This window comes from Euwallacea fornicatus, unplaced genomic scaffold (genome assembly GCF_040115645.1).
Source record: "Euwallacea fornicatus isolate EFF26 unplaced genomic scaffold, ASM4011564v1 scaffold_77, whole genome shotgun sequence".
Taxonomy (NCBI): Eukaryota; Metazoa; Arthropoda; class Insecta; order Coleoptera; family Curculionidae; genus Euwallacea; species Euwallacea fornicatus.
In genome coordinates, this window is record NW_027096045.1 from 132,217 (window position 1) to 143,234 (window position 11,018).

Genomic DNA, 11,018 nt, shown 5'->3' on the forward strand with positions numbered 1-11,018 from the left:
CACCCCGACAGAACTTAAACTTGAGCATTCACCTACCCGAGCTCGAGTTAGATGACCTGCATAAGCTAAAACATGAAGTTTATGAGGAGCAGGAAAGCGGCAGCTGGACGGACAACGACCTCTACACACCCCCTAGTGTGTGGACATTACTAATGTATATTATAATTATAGGAGCAATGGCAGCTTTAACATGGAAAAAGTTGTTGCAACCCCGACTGAGGAATCGGAGTCAGAAGAACAACCAGTCAAATGAAGAGCCAATAGAAGTTCCACTCCCTCGGCTAGCCTAGGAGTTCCATCTCAGAGGGGAGGAGTTATATGGGGATGCTACCATAAGCCACCATACTAAAGAGACGCGGCCCAGACTTGCTGAGCTTGCAGAATCAAACAATAAAACCACATTGCGCTGGACCTTCGGGACTCACTCTGACAATCGATCGACAGTAATATTCAACTCACGTTGATTTCATTGTAACTTACCAAAGCTCGTTCTACTGTATTGTTACCGTTATACTTAATAATTCTTGTTAGTGTTGTGTTAACTACAAGTTTATATTAAATCATAAAATATAGTAATTGTTTAATTTTTTTTAAAAAGTCTTCCGAGGAATACGGAAAGATAAGTGACAAATCGTACAATTTGGCGATATCTCACAAACGGTACAACCAATTTTGTTCAAATCGTCTCCTTTTGGCAAAATAAGCATAATAAGGCCTTAAACGGCAAATCGTCAATTTGGCTCTAATAGAAGCGGCACTTTTTGGCCAAATCGTACAATTTGGCGATATTTCGCCAACGCTACAACCAATTTTGTTCAAATCGTCTCCTTTTGGCAAAATAAGCATAATAAGGCCTTAAACGGCAAATCGTCAATTTGACTCTAATAGAAGCGGCACTTTTTGGCCAAATCTTATGATTTGGCGTTATCTCGCCAACGCTACAGCCAATTTTGTTCAAATCGTCTCCTTTTGGCAAAATAAGCATAATAAGGCCTTAAACGGCAAATCGTCAATTTGGCTCTAATAGAAGCGGCACTTTTTGGCCAAATCTTATGATTTGGCGTTATCTCGCCTACGCTACAGCCAACTTTGTTCAAATCGTCTCCTTTTGGCAAAATAAGCATAATAAGGCCTTAAACGGCAAATCGTCAATTTGGCTCTAATAGAAGCGGCACTTTTTGGCCAAATCGTACAATTTGGCGATATCTCGCAAACGGTACAACCAATTTTGTTCAAATCGTCTCCTTTTGGCAAAATAAGCATAATAAGGCCTTAAACGGCAAATCGTCAATTTGGCTCTAATAGAAGCGGCACTTTTTGGCCAAATCGTACAATTTGGCGATATCTCGCAAACGGTACAACCAATTTTGTTCAAATCGTCTCCTTTTGGCAAAATAAGCATAATAAGGCCTTAAACGGCAAATCGTCAATTTGGCTCTAATAGAAGCGGCACTTTTTGGCCAAATCTTATGATTTGGCGTTATCTCGCCAACGCTACAGCCAATTTTGTTCAAATCGTCTCCTTTTGGCAAAATAAGCATAATAAGGCCTTAAACGGCAAATCGTCAATTTGGCTCTAATAGAAGCGGCACTTTTTGGCCAAATCTTATGATTTGGCGTTATCTCGCCAACGCTACAGCCAATTTTGTTCAAATCGTCTCCATTTGGCAAAATAAGCATAATAAGGCCTTAAACGGCAAATCGTCAATTTGGCTCTAATATAAGCGGAATTTTTGGCCAAATCTTATTGATTTGGCGTTATCTCGCCAACGCTACAACCAATTTTGTTCATATCGTCTCCTTTTGGCAAAATAAGCATAATAAGGCCTTAAACGGCAAATCGTCAATTTGGGTCTAATAGAAGCGGCACTTTTTGGCCAAATCGTACCATTTGGCGATATCTCACAAACGGTACAACCAATTTTGTTCAAATCGTCTCCTTTTGGCAAAATAAGCATAATAAGGCCTTAAACGGCAAATCGTCAATTTGGCTCTAATAGAAGCGGCACTTTTTGGCCAAATCGTACAATTTGGCGATATTTCGCCAACGCTACAACCAATTTTGTTCAAATCGTCTCCTTTTGGCAAAATAAGCATAATAAGGCCTTAAACGGCAAATCGTCAATTTGACTCTAATAGAAGCGGCACTTTTTGGCCAAATCTTATGATTTGGCGTTATCTCGCCAACGCTACAGCCAATTTTGTTCAAATCGTCTCCTTTTGGCAAAATAAGCATAATAAGGCCTTAAACGGCAAATCGTCAATTTGGCTCTAATAGAAGCGGCACTTTTTGGCCAAATCTTATGATTTGGCGTTATCTCGCCTACGCTACAGCCAACTTTGTTCAAATCGTCTCCTTTTGGCAAAATAAGCATAATAAGGCCTTAAACGGCAAATTGTCAATTTGGCTCTAATAGAAGCGACTTATCTTTCCGTATTCCTCGGAAGACTTTTTTAAAAAAATTAAACAATTACTATATTTTATGATTTAATATAAACTTGTAGTTAACACAACACTAACAAGAATTATTAAGTATAACGGTAACAATACAGTAGAACGAGCTTTGGTAAGTTACAATGAAATCAACGTGAGTTGAATATTACTGTCGATCGATTGTCAGAGTGAGTCCCGAAGGTCCAGCGCAATGTGGTTTTATTGTTTGATTCTGCAAGCTCAGCAAGTCTGGGCCGCGTCTCTTTAGTATGGTGGCTTATGGTAGCATCCCCATATAACTCCTCCCCTCTGAGATGGAACTCCTAGGCTAGCCGAGGGAGTGGAACTTCTATTGGCTCTTCATTTGACTGGTTGTTCTTCTGACTCCGATTCCTCAGTCGGGGTTGCAACAACTTTTTCCATGTTAAAGCTGCCATTGCTCCTATAATTATAATATACATTAGTAATGTCCACACACTAGGGGGTGTGTAGAGGTCGTTGTCCGTCCAGCTGCCGCTTTCCTGCTCCTCATAAACTTCATGTTTTAGCTTATGCAGGTCATCTAACTCGAGCTCGGGTAGGTGAATGCTCAAGTTTAAGTTCTGTCGGGGTGGAACGTCCGTGATAATTTTAGGTAGCAAAATGGGCTTCAGAGTGTTTTCCATGATCCTCATGGTATTCGTTGCCTGCTGGTTCCCGATGCTTAACTTACATCCCTTTGGAATTTCGTATAGATATGTCCCGTGCAAGGTTTTGGCTTCTGTTTGTCTATTTTGGCACGTTAGCTGGGCTATTTCTTCTGTAGGACTTATTACAATCCATTTATCTGACACATCTAACCTATTTAAAATTATTCTGTCTATTTTTATTAACGTTTGAGTACAGTTCGAAGGATTTTTCACTAAGTTTATTAACTGTATTTCACAAGGGGTTTCTGGCTGATTTCCCGTTAAGTCTGTTTCATAGCACAAGTATAGTTCTGGCTTTAATTTACGACACTCGCGGTGAAAGTACGCGTGGTACAACTGGCTCTTTACAAGGTACTTCCCTTTAGGTATGATTGCCCTAAACTGACCCTGAATGTAAACGGGAATAGAATACAAATGGTAATAAGAAAATTGCAGATTCTGAACAGTAGGAATGTGTAAAATGTACGTGATTCGATAGTCCGATAGGAAACACTCCAGTTTTGTTATTTCTTCGTATTTAACTATATTTTCCAAAGTTATAGGTAGTGGTAGATTGGTCCTTCCTATGTCGTTGCTTAACTCCGTGAGTGCAGTGAGTAGATCCCTTTGGTCCATTATGCTTGGGTGCATGGTATTTAATCTTGCAAATACCAACGAGTTTTCGACATCTTGTAGGATGGTGTTGATTATCTCGTACATATCAATTATTTCGTTGACAATTTCCTTCAAAAAGGAACAATTTCTATCGTCGATCACATCCTTGATATAAGGTACAATTTCTTTCAATTTTTCCTCCAGTATTCTATCATTGTCGTAAAGCTGTTTTAGCGTTTTGTTAAACCTTTCTAAAGCCAACACTGTCATTCTTCCTTGAGTTACAACTTGAGTTTGAGTGAGCCTTTGTTTCGCACGTAATTCTCTAATTAATTTGTCGTATTTTTGACCATCTTCTGCGTCCAAATTTCCCGTTATCGCTTTGAACACTGCTCCTAATCCATCCACGATTCCTCGCTTTGGTCGATTTGTTTTAGGAAATATTCGGTAAAAGCGGTTTTCAACTTGTTCCTGTATTGCCTTCATGATCTCGTAAAAATTGCGGAGCTCATTCTTATAAGGGCTTGGATGTGTTGTCGTTTCCCAATTGCTGGTCAAATTATTTATTTTTCTTCTCAGCTCTTCTAGTTGTTCTGCTACTGGTCTTAAATCGTTGTAATGAATGAAACTGTGGCTTCCATCAATCAATACTGCCTTTCCCAGTTCTAGCGGTAACATTCCCGGATTTCCCTTGAGTTCCAACAGTGTGACATCCCTAGCTTGTCCCGTGACTAGGATGCTGTAAATGTTTTTCCTTCGTTTACTTATATGTACATGGTTTGGTTTGAGTCTAATTTACTCCTTATTTCTACTTGGATTAATACATTTGTGACGGCTGGGCCGTTTTAGATTGTCTATGTTCACTTTCCTTCCAGACTGATTTTCGACAAATTTCCTTTCTCTATTTACAATTTCCGCTTTTGCACATGCTTTAAATTTGTCTCCTAATTTTTGTCTAGGATTCTTTATTCTTTCACGCACGTCATCTCCTTCTTCAAACATCGTTGGGTCGTCCCGATTTACATTTCTCTTTTCCATTAAGCGTACTTTAGCCTCGGTCATTCGCCTATTCATTTCTCCGTACAACAATTTCGTCCTTGCTTTGTGTTCAGTTACATAGTTGGTCATTAAATTTTCATTCATAGTGATGTTGAATGGATCCTCACTTCCTAGGTGTCCGTTCACAATTTCCATTGGTTTGTATCCCGTTGTTGAATGAATTGAATTGTTGTATGCTAACACGGCGTACTTGACCTTCTGTTTGATGGGTGTCTCTTCTTGACCTTGGTTGTTCAGCAATCTTACGTGTTCTGCTATTGTTGAGTGGAATCTCTCCACAATTCCATTCGATTGGGGATGATCTGGCGTGCAGAAATGCGTTTCTACTTTATGGCTTCTTAAAAGTTCGGCAATTACTGTATTCTTAAATTCTGTCCCATTGTCAGCGATTATTTGAATTGGCACTCCAAAATGGGAGAAGAAAGTTATTAAATTGTCCGCTACTTCAGTTGCCATCATTGAATCCAAAACATAGGCTTGGGCAAATTTCGAAAAACTATCCACAATAGTTAGAAACTTTGTCTTTTCTAATGTATATGTGTCTATGTGGACAATTTCGAAAGGCTTTGCAGCTGTAGGCGTGATGTTGTACTTCGTCTTGATGGGGTTCCTTTCATATTTACTACGCTGGCAAATTTCACATTGTTCCAAGTAATTTTGTACTGTATCTCTTATGTTTGGCCAGTAATATTTGGCTTTTATTCTCTGCTCTGTCTCTTCTATGCCCCTATGGTTTGTTTTGCTCTCATGATAAGCCTGTATGATTTCAGGTATATCTGCTTTTTCTTCGACATCTATTAATTTTGTTAGGCATCGCTTGAATTTGAGCGATGGCCATTTAAAATTTTTACGTATAGTTTCACAAAATTTAGGGTAAATATCTGGACTTTCGAAGTAAAGGGAATACAGTTTTCCTGGGGCCACATTCTCTATGACAAACTTCATTAAATAGTGATCGAAGTCATCATCTGGCAATTGTAGTAAGTATCTTCGTTTTTTCCCAAATAGTTCTAATTTCTTTAATTTTGCAGGTGTATGCAATACTCGTGACACAATCACCTGATTGGCTCCATAGTTAACAGCTGATTCTACAATTGGAACTCCTACGATAGGATCTTGTTTCTCGTTTGTATGTACAGTTTCATTCTCATCCATTGGGGTTGGTTCTTCCATCCTTTCTGTATTTTTTGCCTCTGTGTCTGGTTCAACTATCATTGATAGGTTATCTGGTTCATTTCTTGTTTGTCCACTTGTACCCGCTTGTTCCAAATCTCTGTTGAAGTCCTCCATATATCGCACTAACTCTTGAAATCCGTTCGTTTCTTTCGTGTGAATTTCCACGCGACTCAACGCATCGGCATTCGTATTTAGTTTTCCCTTTTTATAAATGATTCTATAGTCGTATTCTTCCAGCTTAATTCGCCACCTTAGTAATTTGGACGAAGGGTCTTTCAAGTTAAATAGCCATTGTAACGGCTTATGATCAGTGACTATATTAAATTTGTTACCATACAGGTAGGGCCTGAAATACTTCGTTGCCCAAACTAAACACAAACACTCCTTTTCTATCGTAGAATAATTTTGTTCGGATTCGTTTAATGTGCGTGAGGCGTACGCCACTGGCAAGTCTTGTCCAATAGGGCCTTGTGACAAAATTGCTCCTAATGCGACATTACTGGCGTCACAGGTGAGGTTAAAAGGCTTTGAGAGGTCGGGATATTGTAAGATAGGTTCATTCATTAATATTTCTTTACAGGTCTCAAAAGATTTAACAAATTCTTCATTATGTTCAATTTTCGCTCCTTTCTTGAGACATTTAGTTAGAGGTTTGGTCAACTGCGCAAAGTTATTAATGAATTTCCTGTAGTATCCCACCAAGCCAAGGAATCCTTTAATTTGCTTTGGGGTTCCTGGAATCGGGTAATTTTTTACTACTTTCACTTTTTCCGGGTTAGGTCGAACTCCTTCTGGGGTTATAATATGTCCCAAATAATTTACTTCCTTCCTCAAAAATTCACTCTTGTCGAGTTGGACCTTGAAATTGGATTTTCTAAGTCGATTAAAGACTGCTCTTAAATTTTCCAAGTGCTCTTGTAAGGATGTTGAGTAAATGATTATGTCGTCAAGATACACTAGACACCTTTCATTCTGCAATCCGCTCAAAATTCCATCCATTGCTCTTTGGAAGGTCGCAGGTGCGTTTTTTAATCCGAAGGGCATTCGGGTATATTCATAATGCCCTCCTTCGGTACTAAACGCCGTCTTTGGTATATCTTGTTCCCTCATCTCAATTTGGTGGAAACCACTCGCCAAATCAAGGGTCGAAAAATACTGACACTTCCCCAGTTTATCCAGTATATCAGTTATATTGGGTAAAGGGTATTTGTCGTCGATAGTTTTCTCATTGAGTTTGCGGTAATCCACGCAGACTCTCCATTTGCGTTTTCCAGACGCATCCATCTTCTTAGGAACTACCCAGATTGGGGCTGACCAAGGTGAACTGCTATGTCTAATGATTCCCTGGTCCAACATTTTGTCTATTTGGCTCCTAACTTCTTCTTTATGTATGAAGGGGTACCTGTACGACTTTACGTACACTGGCTGTTCATCAGTTGTCTTGATAGCATGCTTTGTTTGACTAGTAAACGTCAAAGGTATGCCTTCTTGATAGAATATGTCCGAAAATTCGGTACATAATCGTAGAATTTCTTTCTTCTCTTCTCGATTAAGATGATTAGTCCTAATCTGCGATGTTTCCAATTTCCTCCCTCGATGGGTATCCATTGTGTTTACATCAATTGTTTCATGCTCTAATATTCCTTTGTCTAACGCCTCGACATCGAATGGTCGGGTTAAATCTATTATCTTTGATTGGCATGATCTATTTCTTATCACGACTAAAGCGTGACCATCTTTCGTCTTTGTTATACAACTTGGGATTTCACATCCATTTATCTTCCGATAATCAATCAATACCTCTCCATCTCGGATATTTGTTTCAATTCTAACTACTTTTTCTATCCTTGGTTCCATTTCTATATGGTTATTCTGTACATTTGTCCAATACGTTTGGAATGGTATAGTGGCATAAGGGGTAACCATTTTATTTTTCCGAAAATCTAATTGGGCTTCTAACAGTTTCAAATTATCTAATCCCAACAATCCATCAAAGGTTCCATGAAATTTAAACAAATAAAATTTCAGCAAAGTGTATCGGGGTAATTTAAAAATTTCCGAAGCTGGTATCGTTGTACTAAATTCATGGGCTGATTGTTGTAATGCGGTTGAAACTATAAAAGGGTCTTTTTTAATTTGGTTCGGAGCTATCTTCCTAGCAGCTTCCGGGTTTATAAATGATTTACTTGCACCACTATCAATTAAAAATTTAAGATTGTGTTCAGGAAAAGTAATATAATTTAGTTCACTGCCCTCGGTGTTATTCAGTGTTATTATCTTTGGTTTTATGTTTCGTTTTCGTCTGGGCCAGTTTCGAGAAAATTCTTATAAGAATAATCTGCAGATGCAGCGTCGCACCGACTTCCCACGTGGTAACTTGATCCGTCCTGTTGTTCAGTGGATTCGTTTCCATATCGTCTCGCCTTTGGGTCGCCATGGTATTTTTCGTCGTAGACAGCTTGGTCATCGATACTCCTGTTTACGCTGGTGCTATAAAGTTCTTCTGCGATGATATTTTGTGCGGGGTTATAGGGTGGTCTATTTGGATTATTAAAATACGTCCTATTGGGGTAATAACCTCCCGAATTCTGTCTGTTCGTAAATCCGGTTCTCCTCGTCGAAACACTCATCGGTGTGGGTTTTGGCAAGGGTTGATTTGGATTCGATTTGAAGACGTTAGTAGTCACCCTTGGTGGTTGGAAATTCTGTCTAGCTTGCGATGGCTGATACGTTGGCCTTGGTGTATGATTTACTGCTGTATTTACATGGGCTCCTGGTCTAAATTGACCAGAGTGATTATTCGTATATGACGGTCTAGGGTTGAACCTAGGTCTAGGTGTGGAGTTTGTTGCATTATGCACTCTATTACTGCCATTATTACTGCTGCCACTACTATTATTTTGCAAATAGTGTGTGTTGTCTTCCTGTGTTACAAATTGCAATGCTTCTGGCAAATCTTTTGGTCGCATACAGCGTATTGCTGTTCCTAGGGGCTCTCTTAGTCCTGATAGGAATGTTTTCAGCGCCAAGTTATTGTATAGATCCTTTTTTACAGCTTTCCCTATCTCCGTAGTTTCGTGGGCATTAATATAAGAACATAACAAGTTTAGTATATGCAGAACCCTATCGTAAAATTCGTTAGGGGTTTCGTTTTGTCGTTGTTTAAGCATAACTAAGTCCATGTTTAAACATGCCTCATCCCTCTGATCCGCAAAATGCCTTGTCAAAATTTCCTTTAGTTCCTCCCAGTTGTTGACGTTTTGTGTTCCCAATACCAATTTAGCATTCCCAGATAACTTTCCAATAATACAATTTAGCAAGAAGGTATTTTGGAAGTGGTTGGGTTGTTGGGCAACGTAAAAGGAATCGATCAAGGATTGACATACGCCGAGGTAACGGCCAAGATCATTAGGGCTCCCATCGAAATCTGGGACACACCTCAAATACTCAGTTTTAAACTCAACCATTTTTACGTTACTGTTTCTTACAAGTTTACGATTTCTAATTGGGACTGAGCGATTACAATTAGGGCCTGTCAAAGGGGTATCAATACTCAGGGATTCAAACTGTTCAAGTACCTCGTTAATCTCTGACATAAAAAATCTTGTACAAAAATTATTAACCAGTTGTACTTACCAAAATAGCACGATGCTCGACACAAACATTGATTTTACTACAGTTTTACCGTACACGTTACACGAAGGTCTCTCACGGTTAGTTCACTACTCAGCGATTGAATATTGATTCCGTGATTGATCCGTACGACTGCGCCACTTATCTTTCCGTATTCCTCGGAAGACTTTTTTAAAAAAATTAAACAATTACTATATTTTATGATTTAATATAAACTTGTAGTTAACACAACACTAACAAGAATTATTAAGTATAACGGTAACAATACAGTAGAACGAGCTTTGGTAAGTTACAATGAAATCAACGTGAGTTGAATATTACTGTCGATCGATTGTCAGAGTGAGTCCCGAAGGTCCAGCGCAATGTGGTTTTATTGTTTGATTCTGCAAGCTCAGCAAGTCTGGGCCGCGTCTCTTTAGTATGGTGGCTTATGGTAGCATCCCCATATAACTAGCGGCACTTTTTGGACAAATCGTACAATTTGGCGATATCTTACAAACGCTACAACCAATTTTGTTCAAATCGTCTCCTTTTGGCAAAATAGGCATAATAAGGCCTTAAACGGCAAATCGTCAATTTGGCTCTAATAGAAGCGGCACTTTTTGGCCAAATCTTATGATTTGGCGTTATCTCGCCAACGCTACAGCCAATTTTGTTCAAATCGTCTCCTTTTGGCAAAATAAGCATAATAAGGCCTTAAACGGCAAATCGTCAATTTGGCTCTAATAGAAGCGGCACTTTTTGGCCAAATCTTATGATTTGGCGTTATCTCGCAAACGCTACAGCCAATTTTGTTCAAATCGTCTCCTTTTGGCAAAATAAGCATAATAAGGCCTTAAACGGCAAATCGTCAATTTGGCTCTAATAGAAGCGGCACTTTTTGGCCAAATCGTACAATTTGGCGATATCTCGCAAACGGTACAACCAATTTTGTTCAAATCGTCTCCTTTTGGCAAAATAAGCATAATAAGGCCTTAAACGGCAAATCGTAAATTTGGCTCTAATAGAAGCGGCACTTTTTGGCCAAATCTTATGATTTGGCGTTATCTCGCCAACGCTACAGCCAACTTTGTTCAAATCGTCTCCTTTTGGCAAAATAAGCATAATAAGGCCTTAAACGGCAAATCGTCAATTTGGCTCTAATAGAAGCGGCACTTTTTGGCCAAATCTTATGATTTGGCGTTATCTCGCCAACGCTACAACCAATTTTGTTCATATCGTCTCCTTTTGGCAAAATAAGCATAATAAGGCCTTAAACGGCAAATCGTCAATTTGGGTCTAATAACTTATCTTTCCGTATTCCTCGGAAGACTTTTTAAAAAAAATTAAACAATTACTATATTTTATGATTTAATATAAACTTGTAGTTAACACAACACTAACAAGAATTATTAAGTATAACGGTAACAATACAGTAGAACGAGCTTTGGTAA